The following is a 16,046-nucleotide window of genomic DNA, read 5'->3' on the forward strand; positions in this document are numbered from 1 at the left end:
GCTCCTCTTTTAATACTTAATTTAATGTTTCTAATAAAAGTATTGAAAAAAATCAGCCCCAGAAGACAGAGCCAGGAACAACGCATAGAACTTTAGAGGGGTAGATTTAGATTTAATGTCAGGAAACTCTTCTTTCCATTTGGAACTGTCTCTAAGGAGTAGTGGATTCTTTCGCTAAAGATCTTCAATTAAGGTTAGACTCTTGCATCTATCAGAAACTATTACATGATGGAAAGATATACATGGGAGACTCTTTGGTTGAAGAGAGCTTTTGAAGGTTATGTTTTGCTTTGAGAACTTTATTTAAAAAAAACATGAAAACAATAAACACATTAGAAGAATCACCTACAAAATACTACCTGCTCGTCTCTTACATTTTCTTCAAAGGTGCCCTCATATAAACAAAAAACACCCTTGGAAAGATGTTACAGAGGTAAGAAGGTAAATGCATGAGCTGGTAATTACTGATATCTTCTCTTTTGTTCTTTTTTTTTAAATGATCAAAAGCATTTTCTTTTTTCCATTTTTCTGAATCTCCCTTCTCACACAAACACTGGAAATTGTATGGCCTTCGGCATAGATTTCTTCAGTATGAATTTGGTCAGAAAAAGTTTTACTTCATGACTTCATTTTCCTGAGTGGCAATTGCTGTTTTCTCACAAAGTTTGGTATTATGCTTAATGCTCACACCACTGGTTAATTTCTTTCTAAAAGGACTGTTTGCTCTTATGTACATAAGGTATTGTAGTTATGACATTTTCGCCCTCTCCAATAGTTTAGAGGAGGGGAAAATAGTAAAAGATAGATGGCAAAAATACTAAGTCCCTATGGGGATTCTTTCAAATAAACCCTGAGTTCATACTGGATAGGAAACTCTATCTGCGTTTTCTCACTTGGAGCAATCACTTGATTTTTTTTCTTTTTTTTTTTTTTTTCATCTCACAAATATCTAAACATTTTTATGATATAAAAAATCCTCTTAAAATACTGTCATTGTAGTACTATTTCTTCAAGTGCTAACATTTTCTCTCTCCCGAAGAAAGACAAAAATAAATTCACAGGCTTCTTAGAGATAATTAAGAGTAACAACAACAAAAAAGTCAAAGTTATATCACCCAAGATATACCTCAGGAAGAATTTGGGTAACTGTGACAAAATACTCTTATTCTTAGTGCAGCTAAACATTTTCCACTATAGCATATTGCTTTCTTTAAGCAACTGAATTTTATTAGATGGATTTTTTTCCCATATATTAATAATCTGGAGGTACAGTTAAAGCAACACAATGTTCACCTGTTTAAACAATGCATTTAGGATGCACATGAGTTATGGCAAAGGAACATAAACACTAACTACAATTATTTCAACTAAATATTAAAGTGATATAAATCATTCTCCTAAAGAGTATCTTAGACACCTAAACACTTGGCTTATTTTTCAAAGATGGAAGCCAAAGATAGCAATGACAGAGTTTAAATGCATTTGTAAGAGTTCATGGAAGATGATGGAAGGTCATCAACAATATTGCCTTATAAAGCAAAAAGAAGCAGAGGAAGGTAAAACCAGTTTAAATATAGCTTGAGTAGAGAGCCAACTAAGCAAAGTCACCCTGAGGGCACTTAGGGACGAAAATGAAAGGACCACAAATAAGGAAAAATGGAAAAGATTTTCAAAGACTTTTCAACAAAAATTTTTATACCATCAAAGATACTAATACCACCCTACTTTAACTCAAGCATAACAGTCCTGGAAGTGCTTATCAAAGAGGTGGAAATGACATCGAAGAGCACAAAGAGGAGAAAAGCAGCCAGATTTGACTAAGTGTACTTAAAGGGAATCTGTCCTGAGGTGACACAGTTGGGATTGCTTTGAAGGGTCCATTTACGAAGGTACTTGAAGGAGGAAAAGATACCAACAACAGGGGAAAATATCATCCTTTGTTAAAAAACAAAGTGACAAATGAAGGAACATTAGTAACTATCAACTTATACATCTACTTTTCTACCTGTATATAATTGTTCTTCGAATTGATAGGGCATCCTTAATGCAGGCATTAATAGAGAACATGAAGCCTCTTGCCAGTGATTTCCCATAACAGACTTCTACTGTCTCATAATTGGTTGAAAGATGTAAAGAATTGAAGATCATTGTGATTATTGTTTGTTGATTATGGAAAAATAGAATTGATTCAGTACAACAAAATGCCAACTTAAAGGTTTTCTTCTAACAAGATGTCATCTGGCCACCATAATTATTCAAGGTACCTTGCATGATATGATGAAAAGACAAACTTCTTCAACAAATCCTCTTTGGTCAGAAATAGCAAATGAGGCATAAAACAATTGTATATATATTCACCCAATGGCATAGAAAAGAATTGTCACAAAAATAGAAGTTGGAAAGGGAATCTCTATGGAAGTTGAGAAACTTCAGGTGTTCCTGTTAACAAAAACAGACAAACAAACACTCCCAAACAACTCTGTTGCTTGCGTCAGATTTGGCAGTATCACATGGCTTCCAGAATGACATCTTTAATTGTTTCAAAGAATTTGTCCTAACTCTGCACATAGGAATAACCAGGTTGATGACAAATACATTTTATCCAGAATATGACATGAAACTAGATGGACAACTTGATAGAGCTTTTTAGTCAGTAAATGTACCTTGAGCAATAATGCAAATGGATGACGAATTGGCCCCAGAATTACAAATGAGAGAAGACCAGGCTGAATTCTCTTGGGAAATTGCTTATTTCTTTTAATGACCCCAGTCTTCTCCCAGAAAAAAAAAGGGCCTATATTTTTAATACCATTATCCTACCCATGTTTCTGTGTGAATATGAGTCATAGAACAATATAGTCTCTGAAGAATGCAAAATGAATATTATACAGGGGGCAATGTAGAGTTGCATGGTGAGTGTGAAAAAGCAACAAAATAAAATGTTTTAATGAGTTTCAGTGGTAAAGGATGCCATATGGGAGAAGTATGATTGATAAGGAAGATATGCAGGGTGGAAAGATTGAGGGATAATAGATAGCACAAGGACTCCACTGGAGTCCTTGTGCTATCAAGAGGAAGTAAGGAAGGCTCTTAAATCACTGGACAGGCTCAGTCTAGTGAACTTATGGGAGGACATAGGAGTGACATAGAATGGATAGGTGGCTAGGCTATGATTTGTACCGTATGAAGAACCAACCAAATATTTAAGATCACAGAACTATTTCTTCAGTATGCATTTTGCTGCATTGAGTGTCTGAGTATTATTACTAATCTAAAAGTAAAAATTATATGTGATAAATTTAGACCTTTGCCTCTCCTCTTATATGCCTGTGTTTTCTGACTTCTTCCGGGATAGGGCCCTTCACACCCATAACTCAACTCCTCTCTACTGTAGTAAGAAATGTTTTGGAATCAGTATAGCCACAGCAGTCTATGTAGGCCAAATTGCATATGAGCCTCTCTGGTCCGTCCAGGCTGGTCTGTAGCTGCCAAATATAGAGCATACCACTGTCCTAGCCTGGAAGCCCTTTCAACTTTATTGGGACTGCTGGGGCTTATGCTGTGTTGATAAAATCTTTAAGGACATGGGGTCGTGTTCACCCCCTCCCCCTGATGAAGCATCAAAGATTTAGTAGAGTGGAAATTCCTATTCCTAAAAATTATGAAGAAAAATGGATCTGAATTTATATAAAAGCAATGCACTAGAAAAGCATGTCCATTTATAACAACAAAGATATTTATGGTGTGGTGGTGGAAAGAAATTAGCTTTGAAGACCGAGAGTGTTAAGTTTGAATTCTGACTAACTTCTCCTCCCTAAGTCACCTTGGAGAAGTCATTGAGCCTCTGGATCTGTGTTTGCTTGTCTGTAAAATGAACAAATTAGATTGAATGACCTCCATTCCAGCTCCAAATCAATGATGTTATTATTTCTCTCAACAGCCATTCCAGAGAAAACACTTAAAGTAATATTTTAGAAATCATGTGTTTCATTTATCCTAGGAAATGCATGGTCCAACCAAGAGCCTGAGTGAAGGATTTCTCATCCTGACTAGAAATTAAATCTCTGAATTAGAGGAAAGAGAATGACCAGTCAGGATTGATTATAATAACAATTGTTTTATTTTCTTGGATGGATTTTCAGGAAGCTTATTTTGACCCAGCTGACTTTAATTGATAAAAATGATATCCTCTTCATCACCAATTCATGAGAGCAATTTTATGAATATTGATGATTAATTGTTCAATATCTTTGCTGCTAACTTGGTTTGATGTTACTGAGAAAACTTCAAATGGAAAAGAATGGCATAGATGAGCTTAAATATTTCTGTTGCCTTCATTTTGGGATTCTTTGCAATATTGTCTTTGAATGAGCCCTCTTAGTCTGTAGTTCATCTTAGATGATCTATGTTTATCAAATCCCAAAATGGAAACAATATAAGTTCAAGTAGGAAGCTGAGACATGATCAATGGATTTCCCTGTGGGCCTAATGAATTTCAGAGTCCACTACAGGGTGACCAGTGAAAGAGGGAAAAGAGATCTTTTGTTATTTAATTTCTGCCTTCTAGATCCTTAGATCTACTAGCTACACAACAGGACCTGTTTCCTGTCTCTGTACATAAAAATGAGACCAGAGACAAAGCTCTGTTATTTTACTAACTCCAAACCAGTCTCTGAGATACTGAAAATAGAAGGCAGCTTCTGGTGAGCTCATCCAAAGTTAAGCCTACGCAGTTCCTTTTCTGCACAGAATGACTTGGCTAACATTCCAACCAAGGACCATAAACCAGCAGTGTGCATAGGCACTGAAGAAGGAGATATTTTTAGATGGATGGGATGGGTTTAAGAGAACCAAACCATCTGTCTTTAAAAGAGGTCCTTTTTTCTAATCAAGAAAAGTGATTGGGCTTTTCAGAAACACCAAAGCATTTTAAGATGCATGTCACTACAGAAAAGCTTATTAGATCTTCTTTTCTCCTAACATTCATTGTTTTTGTGTCCAGGAGGGCTTACATTATATTGGCAGTCATTTATGTTTAAATGCTGTATTTTGAGAGGAAGTTATGCTCACTATATCTCAATGCCCCATGTGAGTAAAGACAACCAGAGTGAGCTGGTAGTATCTGAAGTTGAAGAAGTGTAGCATTTTGAGAAAGGATGAACTGATATACTCTAAAGAAAGTTGAAAAGATATCTTTCTCAGAAACTGAGGCTTAGGTCACTTGGAATGAATCCTCTGTGGCTGAAGGTGTTCATCCTTGAGTGAGTGATAAACTGTGGGACAGTCTCTGGAAAAGAAAGCTTCTGACTTTACATTTCTATACTCTCTACTCTGAAATTTTTCTGTGGATAAGCTCGTGAGGGTATATCCAAGTTAATTTCTAGTCAGAGTTAATTATAATAATAATTATTGTAATTATAATACAATCATAATAATAGCAATTACATAATAACAGTTGTTGAAGTGACAGAAAGTTCCATAGTCTTGATGGGGTTCTAGTGGCAGTCAGAGAGTTGTGGAAATCCCCTTTTGGTTGACACAGGTCCTTCGTGAAAGAATTCACGAACCTGAAGAGTTTTAGGTCAGAAAAATGGAAGTTTATTGTTGGATGAGAAGTCAGCCTTGCTAGAAAAACTGACTTCTTCAGTGGCAAAGTCCTATTAGGGAAATAGAGGCTGGCACTGAGAAGAGAATGTCTTCTCAGCAGACAGGAGTGCTGGCAGGAAGCTATGCCCTACTTGCAGACTTCTACAAAGAAATGAATAAACAGAGACCTATTTTATGAGCTGATCTGGGGGAGAGGGGTGCTGGGGACAGTTTGAACTGATCAGACAAGGGTCTCCAAATTGAAATTACTTTGAAGGCTTTTTCAGCCTGAATTTGAATAGAGATCTGGCCCAGTCGGATGACGCCACTTAACTTGTCTGGGGAGATATGCTTCCCAGGAGGGCCTGAGACTTGAATCTCCCTTCTTTATAGATCAAAGGGTACACAATTTTAGAGTGTTAATTTTACAGATCAAAAGGGAACACAGTTTCACACCCCCATCAGTCTTACTGAACCAGGAGATATGTGAGATTATACTATATATAATATTGGAGATCCTTCCCAACCTATAACTTCCATTTTTCTGGGTCTGGCTTATGACTGCAGAAGGCAAGCACCAAATCACCCCCAGGTACTCTGGAGCCATGAGGGAATAACTCCCAGTAGCCAACATTAGTAAATCTATTGTAAGATTGGATCTGTAAGTGACTTTGAAGACCAGAAGGTAGTAGCATTGAAATAAATAGTGTTTCTGCTTTCTTGTTATTAAGATTAATTATTATGTTATTAATATTTCTTTTTTTTAATCAACTGACAGCTAAACTGCTTTTTAGGCAGGGAACCACCACGCTGTCCAGCAGGGTACATTTTCTTAGTTTTCTGAGTAAGACTTAAGCCAAACAAAGGTGTGATACTCTTTCAAAAGGGAGTCATAAATGATGCTTATTCCAGATTATTCAAATCAGAACATCTTTGCTTTCTGTTACCATGCAGTGACCTACAAAAATGGAAAATGACATATGTGATGTTGGGAAAGTCAGTTCCTTTCGCTGATCCTCAGTTTCTTCATCTGGAAAATGAAAGGGCAAAAATAGAACACTTCTACTTTATTTTTAGCTCCAAATCTATGATCTTTTAATTCATTAAACAATAATTTATTAAATCCCTACTGATGAGGTCAGGGGGGCAATTTTTAGTTTGAAATTAACATGTGACAAATTCGTGATGGTCATTCTCTTTGGCAAAAGGTGGGTTTATTTAGGCAAAAAGGTTACAGACAAAAATAAGAAGTAAAATAGGCACACTAAGAGTGGCAAATATGAAATAGAGTTGGGAGCGCAATAGGGTTACCAAGGAAAAGAATTTGGAAGAATCCATTAAAGGAATATGCCACGAGGCCCAAGCATGCCATTTGACTGGCGGTTTAACTTCGTAGGGGAGTTTAGCACATTAACCATAGTTAGCTATGGTCAGAAAAAAGACACATTATAGGGAAGGCACAAGGAGGAGGGAGAGAGAAAGTAACCTTATAGTGGCCTTAGTCCTGAAAAGGACTTAGCAAAGAGCTTCATCATGAGCATATCTTTTATTAAGAAAATGCTCTCTTCGGGGTTTCTCAGGATCTGAAAAGTAAAGGCCAGAACTCAGAGGGAGGATCAAGGAGAAGCCAGATGGAATAACTGACCGACCACATCCCAGAGCTGTCTAAAGATATGCTAATCAATATCTCAAAGGGTGTTTAAAGATGCTCAGAGGTTTGAGGAATAGACAATAGAGGCTGATAAAGAGTTCCACCTTCACAATCACTCTTTCCAAACTGGATAGTCTGAGGATTGGCTTTGCCTGATTATATCCAGATGGGCTTCTTCCTGACAGGGAGAGACAGTAAGTCCACATCACTCCCATTTGTCACATTTTACTAACATATTATGTCTTATAAAATGCTGTCATTTTACTAGAGGGGTGTCTTGTATGCTTCCATATGTGTTTTAATGGTGACATGCTGGGGGCGAGTCATTTGAAAATGACTAACATGTAAAAACATATCTTAATATAATTGTTTTTAATAAAATGTGGAAATCAGATGGTTGTATCCTTGATTCTACTAACTGAAGGTTTCTTCTCTATGGGGATCAGGTGAAAGATAATCACAGATTGAAATGTACTTGTTCTGCAAAGGCAGAACCTACTGTTGGCTGACTTTACCTTGGGAGAAGGAAAATTGAGAGGCATTTGTGTAGTGTATGTTGTGCTCCGGATTGCCCTGCTCCTCCCAAAGTGATAGCACAGGAAATGTTTGCTGAAATAGGCAGGAGAGAGAGAGAGAGAGAGAGAGAGAGAGAGAGAGAGAGAGAGAGAGAGAGAGAGAGAGAGAGGAGAGGGAGAGGGAGAGGGAGAGGGAGAGGGAGAGGGAGAGGGAGAGGGAGAGGGAGAGGGAGAGGGAGAGGGAGAGGGAGAGGGAGAGGGAGAGGGAGAGGGAGAGGGAGAGGGAGAGGGAGAGGGAGAGGGAGAGGGAGAGGGAGAGGGAGAGGGAGAGGGAGAGGGAGAGAGGGAGAGAGGGGAAAAGAGGGAAGGGGAGAGGAAAGAAGGGAAGGAGGAGTGAGAAGAGTGAGAGAGAAAATCACAGATTTGGAGAAATGTTACCAGAAGGCTATGAGGAAAAGCTGAGCTTTGCACCACTCATTCTGATTCTTACAAAGGGTTACCCAAAGGTCTTTCTAATCCTCTCTTTGACTGCTACTATGAATTGGAGTAGAGAACAGTTAATCCTAAAGCCATTGTTGAAGCTTGAGATAAAGAGCTAAAGTTGTCCATATGTAAATAAACCTCACACAACTGTATTTCTCCCTAGTTGTCAGTCAGTCCATTGCTGTTCATCCTGCCTTCTAGAAGAGGAACACTGACCTCAGGAGGGTAGTGTTTTGACTTGAAAGTGAATTTGATTTAAATGAAGCAGAGCTATGTACTCTCTTTCCTCCCAAATCATCAGAGTCCAGTGACAGGACTGGTGATGACCCCTGAAGCCGTGGGAGACCTTAACCTTTTTAAGCTAAGGTTTTCCCAAGTCTCCGTTTGTCTGAGGCAAAAATATTCAGTAATTAAGTAAGAACTGAAGTAAACTGGTAGTCTAGTAGAGTTTGATAAAATAATCAATCTGGGAACACAAGACCCTCAGAATTTCTGACTGGAACAGAAACAATTGCTATTTAAACTCACTGGTGAGCTATTAAGAAAACAACAAACAATGAGCTAGGGAGACTTGGACGGGGCCCTGTTATTAGCCAATCTGTGAAAGCCTAAAGGCGAGAAAGATTGAAGAAGATAGTACTCTTTGGAAAAGATCCTGATGTTGAGAAAGATTGAAGGTAATAGAAGAACAGAACCACAACGGGTGACATAGATAAATAGTGTCAGGGAAGCAAGGAACATGAGTTTGGACAGACTTTGGTAGATAGTGAAGGATAGAAAAGCCTAGTGTGCTATGGTTCATGGTGTCATAGTAAGTGAGACACAACTGAACAACAATAACAAAAATAAGCACACATGAGACTGGGAGTCAGAAGAGAGGTTCAGGCTAGATAAGTAAATGTAACAATCATTAACATAAAGATAATAACCAAATAAGACTCCCAAGTGAAAGAGTATAGAAAGAGAAAGGGCCTACATCAGAGTCTTGTGAGAAATACATGATGTTGATTTCTATTCATGAACTCTTTTCACCTGAAAAATTTTTATGTGACCCCAGGTATATGGGTATATAAGATGGGTATGCAAATCAAATATTTACTGATAACAAATCATAATTCCATGTAACTCCAAAAAGAGTTATGACTCACAGTTTAAGAAGCTTTGATCTAAATGAAGATACATGGCTCTATAGATATCTAGCTACCTATCTAGATAAGAAGACAAACAAGAGAGTACAGTTTCCCATAAAACACAGAAAGAACACCTGGGAAAAGTGAGTAATAAATAATGGGAAAGGCTATATAGATGTCAGGAAGGATGAGGATTGAGGAAAGGTCATTGAGTTTTGTGATTAATATTTATTTCATTTATAACTTTGGGGAGAGCATTTTCAGTAGAATAAGGTTAGAAATCTGACTGCAAAGTTCTGGGGGTGGGATCAAGATGGTGGAATAAAGTCAGGAAGCTGTTTGAGCTCCCCTAGTTTCCCTTGAAAACCACATGAAAACAAGTCTCTGAACAGAATCTGATGAAATGAAACCACTCTCCAGCTCAAGGTAGACTGAAAACACTTCAACAAAGGTCAGTCTCACTGCGGTGGTAAGAGTATTCAGCCCAGCTCTGCCAGACTCTGAGAAAGCCAGTAAGAGAGTCTTAATCACAGCAAATCAGCAACTAAGATCCTAACACCTAGCACAGTAGAGGAGCAAATCAGTAGGGCATCTTCTAGTTCTAGCTTGTAAGGCAAACTCTGGGAAACTAGGCTGCTTCATGAACAGAACAGGCAAAGCTATTCCCTACAAACACAAGGCATTCCTGTGCTCAAAGCCGAGGCCCAGAGTTGCAAAGAAAGCTTGGGACAACGTTACTTTTACCCTAGGAGTAGAGCTTCACCATAAAAGTAAAAAAAAAATACCAAAGAAAAAGAAAGAAAATGAGCAAGAAACAAAAGAGACCTTTGACCATAGAAAGCTACTATGGTGACAGGGCAGACCAAAACACAAACTCAGAGGAGGACAGAATGTCCACAGAAGAAATCTCAAAGAGTGAGATAAATTGGTCTCAAGCCCAAAGAGGCTTCTTGGAAATGCTCATAAAAAACTTCAAAAGGTAAATGAAAGAGAGAAAAAAATGAGAAAAGAAATGAGAGCTATGCGTGAGAGAGTCAACAGTTTGGAAAAGGAAGGGAAAAATTTTTGTCTGAAGAAAACAACACTTGAAATAGCAAAATAAAGCAAATGGAAAAAAAAAGATACAAAAGCTAACTGAAGCACATTAAAAACTACAACAGGGCAAATGGAAGCTAATGACTGTGTGAGATAGTAAGAAGCAAACAAAATAAAAAGAATGAAAAAATGGAAGAAAATGTAAAATACCTCACTGGCAAAGCCGCCAACCTGGAAAATACATCCAGAAGAGACAATGAGACAATTTAAAAATTTATTGGATTACCTGAAGGCCATAAACAACAAAAGAGCCTGAATAGCATTCTACAAGAAGTTATTAAGGAAAATTGCCACAATATCCTAGAAACAGCGGGGGTAATACTGTTTGAAAGAATCCATTTCCTTTGGGAAGACAAGGAAAACCCCAAGGAACATTGTTGCAAAACTCCAAAATTATAATCTCAAGGGAAAAATACTGCAAGCTGCCAGACAAAAACAATTCATTAAGGGATGGGAAAAGGTCTGTACTGAAAAAAGAGGAAATAGGAGATATAATGGGACACTTAGTTCACAGGAAGATATGCAAAAGACCTATTACAATGGAGGGAAAGAAGGAAGGGAGATGACCATTGTCTGAAGCTTGATCTCATCAGTTTTAGCTTTAAGAGGGAATAACTTAATCATTCAGTTGGCTATAGAAATTTATCTAACCCTATAAATAAATAGAAGAAAAAAAGAAAAGGGAGGGATAGGGTAGAAGGGAGAACAGAAATCCTAAGGGAAAAGGTAAGAGAAGAGAGGAAAGGTTGATAATAAAAGATAAGGTAGTAAGTGGAGTGAGTTAAAAAACACAATTAAGAGAAGAGGGAAGGGGTAAAGGTAGATAAGCTAGTAGGTGAGATGGGCAAAATAACGTGACTAAAGACAGGGTAGAAAGAGAGAATAAAAGTATATAGAGGGGAGAAAATAGGATGGAAGGAAATACAGAAAGGTAATCATAACTGTTAATGTGAATGGGATAGACTCTCTCATAAAACAGAAGCAGATAGCAGAATGGATTAAAAAAACTGAATCCTCCAATATTTTGTGTACAAGAAACACATTTGACACAGAGAGACACATACAGAGTAAAGGTAAAAGAAACCTGACTCTAGAGAGTTAACAGAATGAGAAGAGCAGCATTAGAGGCACCTCTTATAGACAGTTTTCTTAAGGAGTTTAGCCACAAAAGGGGAAAGACATGAGTTTATTTGCAGCAGGGATAGAAGGACCAAATGAGAGGGTTTTTTTTGAGAATAAAGGAAACATGGGCTGATTTATGGGCTATAGAGAAGAAGTCCGTAGAAAGGGAGAGATTAAAGGTAAGTGAGAGAGTAGAGATGATAGCTTGAGTAGCTTACAAAAAGGGATGGGTGGAATGGCATCATTTGTGCAGGTGGAGGGGTTTAGCAAGAAGAAGACAGGGGTGAGGGAAAAGATAGTATCAGGGTATGTTTTGTTGATGTGAGATAAGGCAGAGGGGAGAACAGGGAGCTCTGGGCAAATGGCCTCTGATTTTGTTCAAAAAATAAGAGGCAAGTTTCTCAGATGAGGAGAGGAGGAATGGTGGTAGTTTCAAAAAAGATTGAAAAGCTTCTAAAAACCTTTATGATAAGTGAAATAGGGAGTTAATTAGGGATGCTTAACAAGATTACCCAGTAGCAGTGAGGACCCAGTTGAGGTTGTGATGCATAAATTTGTAGTGAACCATCAGGATGGTTGCATGATTTTCTCCATGTCTCTTGGTAGCACATGTAGGACAGTGAATGTTTGAAATGATCCGGGGTTGAAGTTTCCCAGGGAACAATTGGTTATATGATGAGGTAGTAAGGGACTCAAGAAAAGAACACAGTATACAGTTGAACTGTTTCACTAAGGGGCCAAGATGAGGAAAAGAAGAGAATATGGATGGTGCTGGGGTGATGACCCCTTAGGGAACTGAGGAGTTGTGATATTAGAGGTCATTGTATAGAGGAAGAACAGTTTCATATTGGTAGGTAAAGAGAGAGAGAGAAAAAAATCAATAGATAAGGACATTTCCCAGATTATGAACATGGAAGTGGTACATTTGTGGATGAGGGTAAGACCATCTTTTATGTTGTGAGGTGGTGGGATAGAGGAATAAGTTGTGGGAAATGATTAATTTTTGATATACTTGGAGTTGAAGATGTTTGGGGGAAGCTATCAATATGCATATTGAAATCTCTTATGATGGCAAGAATTGGCAAGTAGCAAAAGGAAGTAAATTGGATGCCAAATTCATTTCAGAAGGAAGGAGGGTGTCCTGGAGGTTTATAGACAAGAGCTATCAGGATCTTAATTGAGTAATAGATGTGATTTGTGAGAATTTCACAAGAAGAAATTGCTAAGTGATCAGTAGATCGAGAACTTGAAAGTGGCAGTGGAGAGCAAGGAGTACTCCAACTCTTATATTAAGTTTATATTGCTTGGTGGTATGTTAGATATACAAATGTCATCCCCCATCCTGTCCATCCCCAGTATCATCTAAAAGTCCTAACCTATTTATGTCTAATGGAAGAGGATAAAGGATTAAAGTTCCCAAATAAAAGTCTTCTCTTCAGGGAGAGAGAGCAATCATCAATAGAATCTATTGTCATCAGTGCTAATTTTCTGTGAGGTTTTGGGAAAATCTCACATCAGTGTTTGTGAATTAATTATTAAATACTTGACTAATTAAAGCAAAGTAAAACATCAATACATCAAGAATCATTGGCAGAGAAATTCCTTTCACAAAACCAAATTCCAAACCATCTATAACTTCAAATACCCCCTTGGAAAGTTGCAGCTCAAATTAAGAGATTTGCCAAGCGCAGTGCTAGCATCAGAGGCCAGAGATGAGTGTAGACCTTTCTGACACCATATAAGTACTGGTATATTTCTTGTTGTGGTGATGGTGGTTGTTCAGCTGTTTCTCATTGGTGTCAAGCTCTTTGGGGTTTTCTTGGCAGAGATAATGAAGTGGTTTGCCATTTCCTTCTCCAGCACATTTTGCAGGTGAGGAAACTGAGGCAAATGGGGTTGAGTGACTTGCTCAAGTTCATACAGCTAGTAAATGTCTGGGGCCAGATTTGAAGTTAGGAAATTGAATCTTTCTGACGCCACACCCAGAACTCTACACACACCACCACCTACCTAGATAATATACTGCTTCTCAAATATAATTTTATTACTATTACTGCAGCAGGGACCTCTAGCTTTCCTTCTGAAATTTTTCCTATAGTGATGTCTCTAGGCACCAAATAATCATAGTCATAGTCAGAACTACCTAGTTTAACCTTTAAATAATTGCTGGATTAGAAAAATTTGAAAATTATTTTGGAAGGAAGGTCAAATGTGGATATAAATTCAAGGAATTGAATTCCATAACATTTGGTGGCCATACTATGTTCATAAATTCATATGTAGAATAGACCTTAAAGGCCATTTAATACAACATTGTCCTTTTAAGGTAACTGAAACAGGGAAAAGGGCTATGACTAAGCCAAGATCACATGGGTAGGAAGTGACAGAGCTGAGATTAAAACCAAAGTTTCCTGACTCTAAATCCAAGTATGATGTTTCCTATTACAGCTTCCATTTTGATCAGCACCAAATGGTGAAACGAAAGGAAAGATGAAAATTTTCATCCAAGGATTAGGTGACAATACCAACGTGACATCTGATTAGTTTCCAAGCATTTTGTAAAATTTCATTTCTTCTATTGCTGTATTGATAAAGTCAATGATTTCTTGTAAGTAGTCTTCATTTTGGAGTTTGAAAATGCCAATATACTCACCCTATCCCTCTATCCTTATCCTTGTCACATCCTTAATTTCAAAGATCTTTAATGTGTTCTGTGTGGGACTCTTCACTGACATCATCTGCTTTTGGGCCCCTCTGTTCTCCTTTTCTGTATCTTCCGTTGGGCTCTGGAGATAATCAGTTCTCCAGATACTGAGCACATCATGACAGAAAGTCCAAACTACAGAGGTAAATTACTTGGGTTCTTTGTAATGCTACCCTTTTAAAAGCTTTTTAGTGTAATATACACTGTCATGGACAAGTATTATTTATTACAACTTGCTATTTGTATGGAACGTAATATTTGAGGTAAGAGAATGTTCTCTGTGTATCTTAGTTGCAGAAATACATGGACAAATTCATACGCTTTTTCAAATGTGAGGGAAGGCTGGAGGCCTCTGTCATTAAATAGATCCCTAATGTTTAACCTATCTCCCATAGGGAAGAGTTTTGGATGTTGCATTTATCATGGCCGTATTCAGAGCACTGATCATAGTTTTCACTTCTCTAGAGAAACAAAATACAGGAAAACAAAACCGTCCTGCTAGTGGAAATTGCCCCACTGGGTCTCGTGAATCCTATCCAAGGGATTAGTACTCATATTCAAAGTAGTTGTCAGACTTCCAAGAATACCTGCTGGGACTGTTCCTGACCTGGAGTCCCATTTAGCATAGACCAAATGGTTTGAGACATTTGACATGAAATCCCAGCTATTAATCTCTATTCTCTCAGTTTCTGAAGTATTGTTTCTGATTGTGCAGAGATAAAATATGGCACTATTAAAATATTTTATCTCCTGATAGACAATAAGTCCTTTGAGGGGAGGTACCATATATATTCTCATCATTATATATATTTTTAATTTTTCAGAGCTTCTTGTATACGGAAAGCACACTTTGAAAATTGTGTTGCGATATTTAACATGTATTGGTCAAACTGCCATCTGGGGGTGGGGGAGAAGGAGGGGAAAAATTAGAGCAAAAGGCTTGGCAATTGTCAATGTTGTAAAATTACCCATGCATAAATCTGCTAAATAAAAACTATTAAAATAAAAAAAAGAAAATTGTGTTGAGTTACAAAATTGGTTAAGCAATACACTTAGTGTCTCTGAGTCCTCTAGGGATTGGACTAGTGATTTCTAATGTCCTTCTGCTCTAAGTCTAAGGTTCATTGAAAGTGTTTCTTTAGGGTCATTGTGTTAGAAGCATTTGTCTTGTTCTGCTTAGTTCCACAAGGCCAACTAGGAACAATGGGTGTTATTGGTAGAGAAGCAAATTCAATCGTGATAGATGGAATAAGTGCTAATGGTGAGAATTAGTTTAAAATGGAATAGGAATATTGAGGAGACATCTCCATGTCAGATTAGACAGTTGATTACTTTAGCAGGGGAAAAAATAGTCATAGGATCATAGGGTTTTAGATGTAATGGTAGAAGAGCCTGTGCTATAATATGTTCCAACTTATTTTTGTTTACATGAAAGAGAATGGAGAAATTCAACTTGATTCAAAAAGCATTTATTAAATTTCTGCTACTTGCAAAGTACTGTGCTAGGTGGTTCTAAAACAAAGACAAACCTGTAACAAGCCTCTGCCTTCATGTAGTTTATATTTTGCAATCAAAATGTCAGATTCCCTGAGTTCATTACAGAAAATAAGCATTAATGTACCTTGCATTGTCTCCATATCTAACTGAAAAGACAACAGACAATCCTCCATGTTAAAGTGCTGGGAAGGGAATGCTTTGTAGATTTCATCTTCATAGATTATTGCCACTGAAGTTCCAGGCAGGAGAAAATGATCATCCCC

This window comes from Sminthopsis crassicaudata, chromosome X (assembly GCF_048593235.1).
Source record: "Sminthopsis crassicaudata isolate SCR6 chromosome X, ASM4859323v1, whole genome shotgun sequence".
NCBI classification, from domain to species: domain Eukaryota; kingdom Metazoa; phylum Chordata; class Mammalia; order Dasyuromorphia; family Dasyuridae; genus Sminthopsis; species Sminthopsis crassicaudata.